Below are 16,574 nucleotides of genomic sequence, written 5' to 3'. Positions count from 1 at the left end.
TCAAATAATTATTATGGAGAATAAGGTATTAAAGTTTTCTTAAATTAATAATGGCTTCAAGAATTTAACCAATTAATTTATTTAAAGCCAAATTTAAGTAAATCATTAAAAAACGTTTTCCTATGAAACTTGGAATTGTCCCTCTCAAACTATTAACCACAAGAAATAAATAAGATAATTGATTCAAATTTTAAAGTGTTATAGGAGTATTACCACTTAACCTATTCTCATGAATACTTAAAGTGGTTGATTTGCTCAAACTGGCCATGGTTACAAAAAAGTTATCCGTGAGCATATTTGAAGAAAAATATCAATAGTTTAGTTTGGTCAACTTTTGGCCTAGTCAATAGTCTCCTGCAATCAACTTCGGGTTTGTGGTTGACCCATATGGTCAACATGGACCTGCGTTCGAAGTTGATATATCCTTTTCTCCTGCTATAGGAGAGAGGAAAAAACTGGAGCATATTACAACATTTGTAAAACAATCGATATATAGGTGAGACAATGCAATCAAGGAAGCGGAGGCAAGTGAGTTGCATCCAAGCCCATATGCCCAACTACATGTTTATTTTATTTTTTATTCAATTATTTTTATTTGATATGTGCAATGAATCGACTCTTAATGCCACATCTTCAGTTCAAAATACCTCTATTTAGGGCTAGCCCAAATGAAAGAGAATGAATTTCGAATTCCATTATCTAAAGGAAGTGTTTTCATGAATTTCAATTAGAAATTTGATACAGAATAATCTAATCCCTAGACTAATTCCTCTTTCTCAACATATTTTCAAGATGCTTATAATTATGAGTTTCATGCTACTCCTTTGGAGGGACATGTCAGAGCTAAAGGCATCCCAATGAGATTGAATAGGATGATAATTCCTAATTACTGATCTGTATGATGGGAACTTGTGATCAAGTCACACATCGCAATATATTACAACTTCTAATTCTTTCTTAGTTTTACCTAAAAGATTCGCAATATAATTGGGAAAGTGTTTCAAATACCATACATGAAACACCAGACATGCCAGTTTAATGTATCCCATTGGTATCATTTATTCTTTTATTCAAATAAATATTTAATAGAAAAATATACATAAATTTATATAAAATAAACAATAATTTAGATATATATATATATATATATATATTAAAAAAAACACAGTCAAAATCCAAAAACAAAAACAAAAAAAATAAAACAAAAAAGGCAATCATTGAGGCTAGTGTCTAGGCCACCATCTTTCCACCTATCTAGATAATAATTTGAACAAACCTTAAAGTCTATATTTCCATATTTTCTAAGTCTATGAATGCTTACCCAACCCCAAGTCGTTTTCAAAATGATATCTTTTGAAACTTATGAAAACCAGGTTGTTTTTAAAGTGATTTCCTTTTAAACTTGTTTCAGGAAGGAACTATTCGATGGTCGGCTTCAATATTTCACGATATTCTTATGGAAGCAATGAAGAGGTTCAGTCTACCTGTTTTTGCGATCTTCATGTGGAAACACAAATAAGTTTGAACATACAAGGTTAACCACCCACATTGTGCAACAATGGTGTAAACAAAATTTGGAGTCTGCTGCATTTGTGTCCACATTGTGCAACAATGGTGTAATCAGAATTTGGAGTCTACTGCATTTGCATTTTGGAAGAGGTTTGAACATCCAAGGTTAACCATCCAAATTGTACAACAATGGTGTAGTCAGTATTTGGATTCTAGAAATTTGGAATCTATTGCATTTTCAATTTGGATTTCAAGGGATTCTAGGTAATATCTATCTTAACCTTTGGGCATTTCAAGATATTCCAGGTAAGATGACTTCTAGGTGGGATCTATCTTAACCTTTGGGCCACTTTTTGGAATTCTAGTTATCACCTAGATTTAAGATACATTCCAAAAAACATTAAGGTTCTTGGTCTGGTTTCTATCATCTGGACTCTATATCCTAGTGTCAATACTTTTGGATTTTGGTTTGTTTGTCTCTAACATTGTATTTCATAGATGTTTATCTGTATCCATCTATCCTTTGGTTGGGAAATCTATAAGGATTTTTGGGTCAAAAGTCTTCTCATCCTTTTCTCCCTTGTGAAATATATTGTATCAGATAATGTCAACATTCTTATAACTATTAAATATCCTTTGCCCCTAAACTAAGTTCGCTTCAAGTTATCGGATACCTTCACACCTGCATTTTGCGTATATGAACCTTGGTACTTATCTTCCACTAAAATTTGATGAGAGCACTCTTTGAACCAGCTTAAGGGGACTTCAAACCCATTCATCCAATGTTGAATTGTGTAAAGATGCTAAATTATGAAGCAGTCCCTAGGCTCTGGGAAATTCTTTACATAAAAGGCCATATTTAGCTTTTCATGTTATGGACTAGCCTTGATTTAATAGGGGTTATAGCTTTCTAATATTGGATAGTTTGTGAAGATTAACACAAACATATTGACTTTGGAAGTATTTTCTTTTACATGCATTCCACCCAACATGGTTTGCTTTTCCTGTGAAATGTATTATTGAATTCTAAATATGGGTTCTGTGTAAAGGTGATAACAATATCCTCTCCTTTTAAATTGTTAATAATTTCCATGGACACCTCAAATTTCATCACGTTGACAAGAACTTCAAATGTCATCACGTGAAATACATAGACATGAATTCATAATCATTGATAAAGTATCCTAACGGCTCTCCCCCTCTTTGTCTGCACTTTCTTTTAGAAAATTTGTTCATCATCATTGTTAAGACTTGCTTTTAACGAATTTGTTTCGTCATCCCTGTTAAGAGTTTTTGATATTTGGAAGATGAACATAATTGGGGAGAAGTATTTATAGGAGGGAAAATTTTCTACACCAAACTTTTTGAGAAAGCTCTTCACCTCCTCGTAACATCCAGTCTTCCATCCCATTAGTGTTTTTTATGGTGTCTCTTCTTTTGATTCCTGTGGATGTGGAAAAGTTATCTACCCAAGTCCTGAGAGAATCTAAAGGTTCCATTGTTGAGATAGATCATCTCAAATCTATGACATTGATCACCACCTTTTTCCAAATTATCTTAGCAATTGGGATGTTGAGTTACCAATAAACACATACAATGATAGATCTATGATGCAATGTTTGCTCAAATAGGTGACCATAAAGACACCTCCACTTACCAGTGCAAGGCCCCATTGGCAAGGGATTTCCACCATTCAAAGTCCCCGGCTTAGTTCACCTCAACATCTCACATCAACAGTTCTAATTCTTCCTTAAAAGAACCATTTCCTGTGCCAAAAATCTGAAGTTGTGGAGGAATTATTTGGGCAATTTCAACAAGAAAGGCCTCACTGTCACACATTTACAGTCATGACCAGATCAGAATTTTTTTAGAGATTATCTTGAGGAAAGAGGCAAGAGTTTCACAACTGTGTGGGGCCTCTAGTGACCTTGTTACCTTGCTGGAGGCATCCATTTAGTTGGATGTGTGACCTGTGCAAAAACAAGCAACAGAACCATGATTCCAAGGGGATATTTCAGTAAATATTGGAAGCCAAGCACCCTGCTGTTTGTACCACTACTGCTGATTGTGTATGCCATCATTTCATGGATTGAAACTGAGTTCTGGGCAGTGTATTCATTCCTATAGGATTGTAGGAACTATCTCAAAGGCGGACTGATATTTACACAGGGAAGAGACAGAAGGTTGAAGGAATTCTTCCACTTTTCACACGGGTTTGCACAAAGAACAAGACTGCTTGCTGCCTTGGAATTTCGCCGTGTATTTTAGGTTCCCTTTATCTCATTTATTGTGTCTATATCGCTGAGTTAAATGCAAACTCTGTTTGTACTCAAATCTGATATCAGTCTATAATGCAGCTCCAGATCAATATACATCAGATTGGCATGTTGATATTCTTTACTTCCGATTTATGCATGGTTATAAAGTGAATGCAAGCTCTGTTTTTACTCAAATATGATATTAGTCTATAATGCAACTCCAGATCAATATGCATCAGATTAGCATGTTGAAATTCTTTATTTCCCATTTATGCATGGTATTGGTTTGTTTGGCGATGAATTACTAAAGAAACACCTACAACACATGTGGGGTGTTGTGTTGGTTCATAAACTCACCACTGTGTAACTTTTCCGCTGTGTGAAATGCTTAATTTGCATGGAATGGTAACCATTGAATGTGTACTCATTGTTGGAGTTTAAATCTGAAGCTTATCTTGCTATTTGGTAGAGTGTGGGTGTGCCTTGCGAGTGCTCTAGTAATGCATTTTAAATTAAATGAATAAAATGAACCTACAACCATATGCTCCTAAACTATTTAACGAAACTCATTAAAGACAAACACAGTGAACCACAGCAAATCCAGGGGCAGAGAATTGTTTTTTCCAGAAGGGAAATATTACATTGTTGTACCCTGAGATAACAGATGCCAAAATCCCTCCTTAGATGTGTTTTCTTTTTTCTTCACCTTATGAGACTACCACACAATATTGCAGTCCAGTCACCTCAATCCCTGAATTCTACATGCAAAAATTCAGCTCTCTATACACTGCAAAATCTTTAGTTTTGTAGTAATCTAAATTATCTCAAAAGATCTATATAGTGCCCAATCTTCTAGAACTTGCAGTGTAAGGCCTCAAAACCTCAAACCCCAACCTTATACCCTTTTCACACACACCACAAACAAACAAAAACACTCTGATCTGCCAGTGCCAGTCCCAGAGAGAACCAGAATGACCACCAGAAAGGTATCTGAAAGCAATTAAAAGCTAATTTGGCTGAGTCCTAGACCCCACTCACTCCATTCATCCATCATTAATTTACCTTTCGAACAAAAAACTGATAGACACATTTGTTGAGAATGATCTGTGATTGGTTTCATCCTGAGAGTGACCATAGAATATTATAATTGGATGAATTCAAATATCCAATAAAATGTTCTCTATCTCATTCATGCCTATTAAATTTTGATGATTTGATATGGTCATTTTAAAATTCCTAGTTTAAAGGTTTATGAAGTAGTCCTTTTATGATCGACTACTTAACCAAATAATTCCATGTTTTGGTGAGAAGAACCTACTCTTCTAAATTGTGCAACTGTTTCTGTGTGTAGTTCATCCAAACGATGCCAACCAGACAACCTCTCAAGTCTCAACTCAAAGATTGATATAAGTGCAGTATGTTTAGTAGATGCACATGTTAATATCATCGCCACCATCTTCCCTCTATTTCAATTGTTTTCAAAAATAGCAGGCTCATTTGTTTTGAAGCATTGCTATGGTCTATCATTGGCCCTCCCTTCTCTATTTCAGTGTTTTCAAGAGCCATGGGCCCACTTATTTTGATGCATTGTTCTAGTCCAAAATGTTTTCAAGAGCTATGGGCCCATCTTTCTTGTGTTTGGATTGAGCCAAGCCAAGTTGGAGAGGCAGATTATGTGCATGTGTTGAGGTGTAATTTCTCTGTGAACAGGCCGAAATATCTTGTGTATTGCAACAACCCTGGAACAGCTCTGATATAAAGGCCAAGTTGTAGCACAAGAGTATAGGGCTTCTAGAGGAGGATTTGCATAGGTGTTTGAGAACTGTTAGACCAAGTTGGGGCAACACTGTAGCTTTTACAGGAAGCCCTGGATAGGGTCAAAAACCTTAGAAGATATTGTGAACAGGGACGAGTATTTGAGGGCAGATGATGACGTCCTAAAGAGATATGTTGTATGTCTTGCTTGTTGATGTTTTGCTAGGGATTGTAGGTCTATTTTTGGAAAGTTTTGAAGGAGCCTCAGTACAGTGGTTAGAGGACTGTTAGTGGTTGTTTGGGTAACCCTAAGTGTTGTGGACAAGTGGCAGATTTGTCACAACAAGAGGGTTGTAGAGTGTATGCCCTAAGAATTGACTTTTGGAGAAGGGTAGTCAAGACGGCTAGTTATTGGGCCCTAGTTCTGTGATTGACAGTGGGCCAAATCAGAGATAAGAGGGCAGCTCCAAGCCCTAAGTCTGTTCATCTTTGGAGCAGTAGAGAGGAAAGAAGTAGACAGTGGTTAAGACCCTAAGAGTTGGCACTCTTGGAGGAGGATTTGCGTAGGTCTTTGAGGACTGTTAGACCAAGTTGGGGCAGCACTGTAGCTGTTACAGAAAGCCCTAGACAGGGCCAAAAACCTTAGAAGATATTGTGCACAGGGCCAAGTATTTGAGGGCAGATGATGGCGTCCTAGAGAGGTATGTTGTATGTCTTTCATGTTGATGTTTTGCTAGGGCTTGTAGGTCTGTTTTTGGAAAGTTCTGAAGCAGCCTAAGTACAGTGGTTGGACTGTTAGTGGCTGTTTGGGTGGCCCTAAGTGTTGTGGACAAGTGGCAGATTTGTCACAACAAGAGAGTTGTACATTTTATGCCCTAAGAATTGACTTTCGAAGGAGTAAAAGGGCAGTCAAGATGGCTAGTTATTGGGCCCTAGTTCTGTTATTTGACAGTGGACCAAATCAGAGATAAAAGGGCAGCTCCAAGCCCCAAGTCTGGTCTTCTTTTCATGGTTTCTTTGTGCCTGCATATCAAGGATCATGTTTATCGAGAAACCAAACCCATTACTCACAGAAACAAGCACCCAACAACAGATACAACGTTTCTTATATGTTTCTTGTAAGTAAAATATATTTCACGCAAATCCAATGCCTCGGAATCAGATCGGCCATGACCTCACTGTGAACTAAAGAATAATCGCATGACCTCTCTGTGAACTAAAGAATAACCACATGAGTGTGTCTCTAAACTCTGTAGGCGGCCTATCTGACTCTGAAACTGCTATTCTATCTTCTCCTTTTCCTCTGAATACTGATTTCTTCCCGGAGCATTAAGCGATACCTTTTCCTCTGAATAAGTAACCAGTAAGCGATACCTTTTCCTCTGAATACTGATTTCTTCCCGGAGCATTAGTTGCCACAATGGTCTTTCCCTGCTCTTCTCATTGGGTGCCAAGAGAATGGTTTCAGTATTATGAGAGAAACATCTCCATCCCAGCTTTAGTAAGCTGGAAAGGATTAAAAAGGTTATGGAGGCATAAACCTCTGACTGATTAAAAAATTCTAGGATGCTACTTTAGGTCTTTTTTCTGTTAGCATCAATTTTTTCCATTTAATTTAATGGGCTTATGGACCAACCAGACATCAACATCATTTAATACAATTAATCTGCAGAGCTCTGTGCAAATTATAAAAGGAAACATAAATCCCAATCTCAATTCAAGACCAGTATACCAACATTGTAGATAAGGACACTCTTCCACGCTTACAGCAGCACACATCCTTGAATTTCAGATTCTCCCCTGTTGGCAGAACACTGGTATTTTAGAATCTCTAGCCATTTTCATGTTTTCGGAATCGACAGTTGTTGTAGCTCTAGAGCACTGCTGCAAGTATAGAAGAAAGATACTTCCTTGTGGCATTATTTCTCAGAGATAAACAGGGTGCAGAATCTTTTGAAAAAAGATACTTCTTTGTGGGATTATTTCTCAAAGATAAACAGGGTGCAGAATTTTTCTGCATTCAGAGCTACAATTTCTTGAGTTTCTAGGATGAAAATGACTATCCAAAGTCAGTTATATTCTCTATTTCTACTTGCGGTAATAGTCTGCCTTCAAATCCTGGCTCCAAATTGTTCTGCAGCAAAAACTCACTGAATTGTGGACAACACCGTGGGTTTCCCTAGAGGGCGCCCCACTATACAAGCAACAGGGCAGACACAACAACAGAAATGTAATTCTTCTTTTTCAGTACAGAGTCCTGAACAAGTAGTTAAATCGGTCCATAAGTAAGTGCCCCATTTAAATTTTTTCAATCTCCAGCTAATGACATCTATAATAATTGATAGCAATTGAGTATCTGAAATGCAGAGTATTTCTTATAAAATTTTACTGATTTTATGCATGGGAATGGCGTGTGATGCAGAAGTATCAATGATTCTCGAAGACAGCTGAGCTATTTGTCCTATGGAACCGGTAATCCAAAAGATGATTGCTAGCTCTGTAATCCAAATTGGCAAATGAACAGGCAAAAGCTTGCAGATTGTGCTATTGGCTTTGGCCAGAATGCCATGGGAGGAAAGGTCAGTCAATACTATGTAGTAACCTATTCCACTAACAACAATGCTGTGAATCCCAGACCTGGTACTCTCTGCTATGCTGTTATTCAAGACGAGCCGCTCTGGATCATATTTGAGAGTGACATGGTCATTCAGCACAAAGAAGAGCTCATCATGAATAGTTTCAAGACCATTGATGGTAGACGTGCCAATGTCCATGCCCATGGTGCCTGCATAACGATACAGTATGTGACCAACATCATCATTCATGGTATCAGCATCCACGACCGCATTCAAACAGGCAATGCCTTGGTGAGGGATTCCCCTGAGCATTATGGTTGGAGAACGTTGGCAGATGGCGATGGCATTTCAATTTTTGGAGGATGCTATATCTGGATAGACCACTGTTCTCTTTCCAACTGTAACGACGGCCTAATTGATGCAATTATGGGATCCACTGCCATCACCATATCAAATAATTACTTCACTCACCATAACGAGGTCTCATACTGCCATTGGATTCCTTTCAACGAATTTACAGTTCTATCTATTAATCTCTGTCACAGACAAAAAGCTGAAATGGTAATTTCTATGCAGGTCATGCTTCTGGGTCACAGCGACAGCTATGTTCAAGATGTAATAATTCAAGTTATGATCGCCTTTCATTACTTTGGTGAAGGCCTTATCCAGAGGATGCCTAGTTAAACTCTCTTCCCCACATGAAATCAACCTCTCTGAATCTCTGTGATGTCATGGTATTGCCATAATTGCGGAAGGATTTCACAAGTTACATTGATCATATTAGGAAAGGAATGGAGCATTTCACAACGTCTGGTCATCTTTGGAGCAGTAGAGAGGGAAGAAGTGGACAATGGACTTCACATTCTTCTCCATGTTCACGCCCTTCACGTTGTAGAATAGTAGCATTTTTCTTTGACAATTTCTTCAACCAACATGTAATTTCTTCAATCAGGGAAATTACAGAAGTACAAAGCACTGTACAACATGTAATTATAGGATTTTTCTTGTTCTGGAAAGTGCGAGCAAGGTTTTCTCACAACAAACAGTAAGGTAAAAGGAGAGGGTGAATGGGATGAATTTGTTTCTGTTCAGTTACCATAGATGGTTTGGCAACAAAGATTACTGGAAATTTTAGGTAGGAGCAGACTGTTTAATCAAATAGGCCACTGAAATTGCTCAAAGAGACCCTGAAATCTTGGTTGCCATCTCTCTTCTCTATGGAAGAAATGGACATTCTAAAGATGCTGTTACATACAATGAAATTGTTGGGAATATGAGAGTTGTTGAAAATGGGCCATTCAGTCCAGAGGTGATGGGGATCCCAACATATTTTTATTTGGATTTTAATTTGTCTCTATTTTCAACAATGATCAAACACACCAGAAATGCATATTGTAGTCTGGAGATGATGAATTAGTTACTTTGGATTATGGACTTCACTTTGGCAGCTTTATCTCAAGAGTTTGGGATTCTCAAGTGATCCCAAGAAGGACATGTGTGCCCAATAGGAGCAAGATGTTACCCCCTGGTTTGCATGAGGGTAACATAAGAAATATGTTCCTCAAAATTATCCCACAATTTGTGGACAAGAGGAGATTGATGAAATGTTTGGATTTCTATTACTATGATCAACCTCTACCAGGTCTGAAGATAGATATGAAAGTCCGTGGGCTTTCTCCTAAATTAGAGACAAGGCTATGGTTTGACAGACACTTATGGGAAGTTGGATTTCATATCGAAGAAGATAACTAAGATAATTAATCCCATGGCTGGGACATCACCAGGTATAAGTGATGATCCTAAAATGAAGTGTAACCTAGTGTGATGAGTAGACAGGGTATTGTATTGAGAAGCATTGGGGTGTTGTCTGAAATGTATAACCAAGATGTCACCCTACAACAATGTTGGCCAGAGGGATGATGGAGGTATTAGACAGTTGCAGCAACTAGGCAACATTCAAAGTAGATCTTCCATTACTTATAGGGCACTAGATGGCTACTAGTTCTGTAAAATTATTGTGGGGCATGCATATCAAAGCCTAGTCAAGGGCGAACAACAACCAGCTCGAAACTAAGTTTTTAAAGAAATCAAACCTTGTATCTATTCATGAAAGTAAAAATCATATATCGAATCAAAATGTTTAAAGTAGATAACCTCAATGGACCATGTGGGCACTCACATGAGACCCACGTGCCTCACCACTCCATCTCCATAACATATCATGCAAGCACTGTGCCATGACACACAACGCTGCAACATGCTAATATGTTATGCCTATTATGGGAAGCAGCTGTCTGTCTCACTGGTAGCCATATCATTTTCATTTCTTCGAGCACATTATTCCACCCCAAACCAGAGAATTACCATATCTTCCCAATTGAACACATCAAATGGAAAGATCCACAGGGATTTGTCAAAATCCCAGGTTATTTTGCAGGTCATGTGTAGTAGTGAGCTATACCAGGTTACAAGGTCTCGAGTGAGTTTTAGTCATGTGGTCAAACCAATGAACTTTAACATGTCACCAAGGTCTCAAGTTGACTCAACCCCCTAAAGACATAGCTATGTCAATTTGGCCAGCAAACAAAATTACCACATCTGAGAAGGTGCAAGATCTAAAAATATGCTAGAAAATGAGAAGCCTCAATGCAAACAAAACAAAATATTGCTTTCAGAACAAATAATTACTCAAACAAACCAGTACAGAAAGAAAAATGGGAAAAACACATGAAATCCCACAGAATAGTGAATTTCATAATTATACAGCAAGAACCGACAATGGAACCTTAAGAAAACCTTTCCTAAATACAAAAACTAAACTGAACCTAAAGGTCAACTGAAACAAAAAAAGAAAATGCCCACCAACCTAGTATCTATTAGAATATATCTCTATATCTCTATTTAGTAATGCTCAGTCTTTTAGATGTTTCTATTCTTATTCTTTTAGCAGTTTCTTAGATGAAACTGTTTGTTCGATATTCTACATAGAAACCTGATGTTTCTATTCTTGTAAATATCTTTGTATTATCATTGAGCTGTTTGCTCCATGAGAATTAATTTTTTCATTGAACATTCTTTTATGGTATCGGAGCGAGGTTAAGAGATTCTTCTTGAAACAGTAATTCTATCTGCATCGTAATCTCTTGAGTCCTTTCTAAGGTCGAGCCCTCTGTAAGCCAGGGAGCCTTCACTGAGTCTTAGCCTCGGCTTTGCTCGCTGTGATAAAAGCTTACAGTCGTCCATCTCGATACAGAAATGGATTCTTCCCTTGCATGATCTTTTTATTAAGAAAATAACTTTGGGGCGGTGACTGTTTTCATGGGAGCGGAATTTTTTTTGGCTGACCAGTTTTGCTTGGAATTGTGAATCCGGCTATCTTCGTCTTCGCCTGGCGGCTACTCGACCACAACGTGGAATTCCTCAGCAATCGTGATCCAAGTGTTTTCCCTCAAAACTCATTTTTTTTGAAAGTCAGAGTCGTGGTTTGAAAATTCGATCTGCAGGCAAAATCGTGATTTCAAAATCGTGGTTTCAAAATCGTGGTTTTTATTTCAACTCTGTCAAAATCCCGTGGTTTTTATTTCAACTCTGTCAAAATCCCGTGGATGGAAATGCACCCTATTTTTTGATGTCCGCTATGCTATGAGATAAGAGGAGGATATCACTACAGGCGTCTTGATATTTCAATCCCGTGGATAGATATTTGAAACCCGTGGTTAATATATATTTTTTTGAAACCCGTGGATATATTCTGCCGACCCGTGAATACATATTTGAAAACTGTGGTTCATTCCGTGGATACATTTGAAACCTGTTATATATATTTCAAAAATCCGTGGATACAAATCTCGCAGGTGGTTAATATATATTTCTTGAAACCCGTGGATATATACTGCAGACCCGTGGATACTTGAAAACCGTGGTTCATTCCGTGGATACATTTGAAACCCGTTATATATATTTCCAAATCCGTGGATACAAAACTCGAACCTGCGACCTTTCGCGTTATCAGCACCTGTGTATCTTTCAAACACGTATATACCTGAGACGTATATACCTGAGACGTGACGTGAAGCTCACGTGGGCCAATACATCCGTGGTGTTTGCCGGAAGCATAGATCGTATTTGTTTCAGATCTGCGTATTTGTTTTGTGGGCCAATATATCCGTGGTATTTGCCAGCAGTGTAAACGTGAAACTGAGACAGCATATGTGGGTCCGTATTTCAAATTTTGTATTTGCTGTATGTATGGTTCTGGTTGCCGGCAGTGGGTTACCAATCAGCGGAATTTTTTTTTCTCTTGTGATCCTGACAGTCTTCATTACAAACTCAGACCTGTGACATCTGTTTATTGCATCAGTATACTCTTATGGTAGACCGGCCTTTTCTTGTGGCAAACTGTATTCTCAGAACTGTATTAGCAGTATTACTATTGTTTTAGACAGCTGAAAGTCCGTTCTTTAAATTTTCACCAGCATAAGCAGTCAGCTACATTGTTCTTGTGTGTCATACTTTTGTATTCTCTTTGTGAAAATGGCCACACTTACCAATCTGATGTTAGAAGGAAATCAACGGTTTAATGGCAGCAACTATAACATTTGGAAACAAAGATTGCTGACCATTTTTTAGTACAGGCGTCTTGATCACCTCATTTTGGGCAAAGAGCTTCGTCCAGGTATAGCCGGGACCGATCAAGATAAATTTGATGATCGAAATCGAGAGGCTGTTATGCTTCTCAAGCTCTCTGTAGCTGATGATCAGTTACCACAGATCCCTTCTGGCAAGACAGCTGCTGAAATCTGGCAACAGTTGAAAGAATTGCATGAGACATCTGATAAAAGCAGAGCTTTTTTTCTCAAAAATCAGTTGTTCTCCATCATGATGGATGAACATATGTCTTTACAGGAACATCTCAACAAAATTAAAGACATTCGAGATCAGCTCGACGCCATTGGTCGGACCATGGAGGAAGAAGATATGGTAGTCATTACCCTGAAGAGTCTACCAAAATCTTATGAACACTTCATTGAAACACTCAACATTACAACCACAAATGTTGATCTGAAGTTTTCAGATTTATGTACCAAACTTCTGCAGCAAGATAGGTGGAAACAGCAGTTTGGTAGTGGTACTTCATCAGTGCCCTTGGAAAATGCATTTGCTGCAAAATATCAGTCCTCTCAGTCTTTTCAGCAGAGAGGATCATCTCAGTCTTTTGATCCTAACAGGAAGAAAAGTGTACAGTGTAATTACTGTCACAAGTTCAGTCACATGAAGAAAGACTGCAGGCAGAGGATTGCTGCTGAACAAAAGAAACAGGGAGGGTCACATCAGACAGCGAATGTTGCAGAACATTCCGAGCAGACAGATTCTGCCTTTTACGCCTTTATGGCTAAAAGGTCTTCAGAACATGTTCCTTCCTCTGCATGGTACACTGATTCTGGTGCATCACGCCACTTCTCTCACAGGCGTGACTGGTTTATTGACTTTTCACCTTTCAGTGATTCAGTTGTATTTGGTGGAGGTGAAAAGTACACTGTTGCTGGCAGGGGTACAGTTCAAATTCAGTCTGGTGGACGCACGCTCATATTTCTAAATGTATACTATGTTCCTGGTATGGAGATTAATCTGCTCTCTGTCAATCAGATTATGAGGAATTCTCCTCAGCTTGATGTTATGTTCAGTGCACACAAGTGCTCCATCATTGACAGGGAGACCAGTCTGACAGTTGCTACTGGCCTCGAGGACCATGGTCTATACAGGCTACTTGACACCGGTGACTTTCCAGAAGTGGCACTAGCAGCTCGTGTCTCTCCCATCAGTACTCTATGGCATCAGCGATATGGGCATCTCAATATGCAGTATCTCTCTCAGCTCTCTCGGGAGGGACTTGTGTCAGGATTACCTAATATTCAGACTCAGCAGTTGGGGGTATGCAGCACCTGTCAAGCGGGAAAGCAACATCAGTCGTCATTCAAAAATGGAGAATCTTGGCGCACATCCCAGGTACTTCAGTTACTTCATGCTGATATTTGTGGTCCTATGAATACAGCTTCTATAACTGCTTGCAAATACTTTTTACTTATTGTAGATGACTTCAGTCGAAAGATGTGGGTGTATTTTTTAAAAAATAAATCTGATGCTCTTAGTACCTTTCAGAAGTTTAAAACTTTAGTTGAAAACGAATCTGGTTGTAATATCATGACCCTTAGGACCGACAATGGGGGGGAATTTTGTTCCTCAGCTTTTGCCAACTTCTGTGATATTCATGGCATCAAACGTCAATTCACCACACCTTACACTCCCCAGCAGAACAGTGTTGTCGAGCGTCGCAATCGCACGGTTGTTGAAATGGCTCGTTCCATGTTACAACACCGGAGTGTTCCAAACAAATTCTGGGCTGAAGCAGTATTTACTGCTGTTTACCTTCTTAACCGATCCCCTACTCAGGCTGTTAAAGGGAAGACTCCTGAAGAAGTGTGGTCTGGTCGTAAGCCTAAGATCAGTCATCTCAAAGTTTTTGGCTCAGTTGCATGTGTTTGGATTCCATCTGCTAAGCGATCTAAGTTGGATTCCAAAAGTCAGAAACTCATGATGACAGGATACAGTGATCATCACATGGCTTATAGGCTGATAGATATAGCCACTGGTCGACTTAGCTTCAGTCGAGATGTAGTATTTGATGAAGACAGAGGATTCTTTCAGTCTTCTTCTTCTGAGCAGTGTTCTGAGGATCCGCCTCACAGTGTTCTTCTTCCAGTCAGTCCATCTGATGGGAGGGATGATGTAGCATCAAGATTTGATACTACTCTATCTGAGCTTCCTCCAGAAGCTAATCCCCCTCTTGCTGTCCTTATTGCTCTTGAGCCTGCTTCTCTTCCTCCTGATATTGGTCCCTCTAATCCTGATATTGGTTCTTCTTCTCTTCGGCCAAAATGGTGGGCTAAAACCATAGGTGATCTCCGGGATGATGAGCTCCTTGAAGGTAGAACTTCTAGGCATAAGAACAGACAACAGTCTACAGTCAATTTTGCTCTTATGGCTAACCTTCACAGTACTTTTGAGCCTCAAACATATTCAGAAGCTAAGGGTATATCTGAGTGGGAACAGGCTATGGAAGCAGAATTTCAGAGTCTTCAGAAGAATCACACATGGGCTCTTTCTGATCTTCCCGCAGACAAAAAACCCATAGGCTGCAAATGGGTGTATAAAGTCAAATACAAAGCTGATGGAACCTTAGACAAGTATAAAGCTCGGCTTGTGGCTCGAGGATTTTCACAGCAGGAAGGCATCGACTATGAGGAGACTTTTGCTCCTACAGCCAAGATGAGTACTATCAGGCTTGTGCTTGCTCTAGCAGCTCAGTTCAATTGGAAAGTTCATCAGATGGATGTAAAAAGTGCTTTCCTAAATGGTGATCTCCAAGAAGAAGTCTACATGACGCAGCCTCCAGGATTCAAGGTTGCTGGTCAAGAACAGAAAGTGTGTCGGTTAGTTAAAGCAATCTATGGATTGAAACAAGCTCCTCGGGCTTGGTACATAAAAATTGATCAGTATCTGACAAATCAAGGTTTTCAGAGGAGTCCATCTGATGCAAACCTGTATATCAAGCATACTGATGATGATATCTTGTTTGTAGTTGTCTATGTGGATGATCTTATCATTACTGGCAACTCTGCACATTTGATCCATGGGATCAAACAAGATCTATGCAGAACTTTTGAGATGACAGACTTGGGACTTCTTCATTACTGTCTGGGGGTTGAAGTGTGGCAAACTGAAAATCAGATCTTTCTTTCTCAGTCCAAGTATGCCAAAAATCTTGTGGAAAGGTTCAGAATGCAGGATTGCAAACCGGCCACGACTCCTATGGAACCAGGGCTCAAACTTTCAGCACAGTCATCCTCTCCTCTTGTGGATGAAACTTTATTCAGGCAATTAGTGGGCAGTCTCATCTATCTTACTGCTACCAGACCTGACATCAGTTTTGCAGTAAGCTACATTTCTCGCTTTATGTCAGCTCCTAAAGCTGATCATTGGATAGCAGCAAAGCGGGTGCTACGATATGTGCGTGGTACTTCTGATTATGGCCTCTTATATACTCACAGCTCCACTTCTATTCTCAGTGGCTACACTGACTCTGACTGGGCCGGTTCGGTTGATGACCGTAAATCTACAGCTGGGTATGTGTTTAGTCTAGGATCTGGAGCTGTTACTTGGACTAGTAAGAAGCAACAGGTTGTGGCTCTCTCCTCAACAGAAGCAGAGTATCGGGGAGCAGTTAAGGCCGCCTGTGAGGCAGTTTGGCTTCGTCGTATGCTTGCAGATATGCATGTTTTTCAGACAGGGCCTACTTCTTTGTTTTGTGATAATCAGGGAGTGCTCAAACTTGCCAAGAATCCTGTCTTTCATGAACGAACAAAGCATGTGGAAACTCACTGCCACTACATTCGACAGCTGGTTGAAGACGGCTCAG

The 16,574-nt window shown here is 39.2% G+C and overlaps 1 pseudogene; it reads left to right on the top strand.

The window, feature by feature from the left end:
- The first annotated feature begins 7,916 nt into the window (after positions 1 to 7,916).
- On the top strand, positions 7,917 to 10,120 carry LOC149240263 (putative pectate lyase 22 pseudogene; annotated as a pseudogene).
- Positions 10,121 to 16,574: the final 6,454 nt, after the last annotated feature.

Source organism: Pinus tabuliformis, chromosome 8 (assembly GCF_031772625.1).
Source record: "Pinus tabuliformis cultivar Carrire ecotype Pingquan chromosome 8, CPIR1, whole genome shotgun sequence".
In the NCBI taxonomy this organism is placed as follows: Eukaryota; Viridiplantae; Streptophyta; class Pinopsida; order Pinales; family Pinaceae; genus Pinus; species Pinus tabuliformis.
The sequence above is the reverse complement of the archived record's forward strand: the minus strand, read 5'-3'. Positions and strand labels throughout refer to the sequence as shown.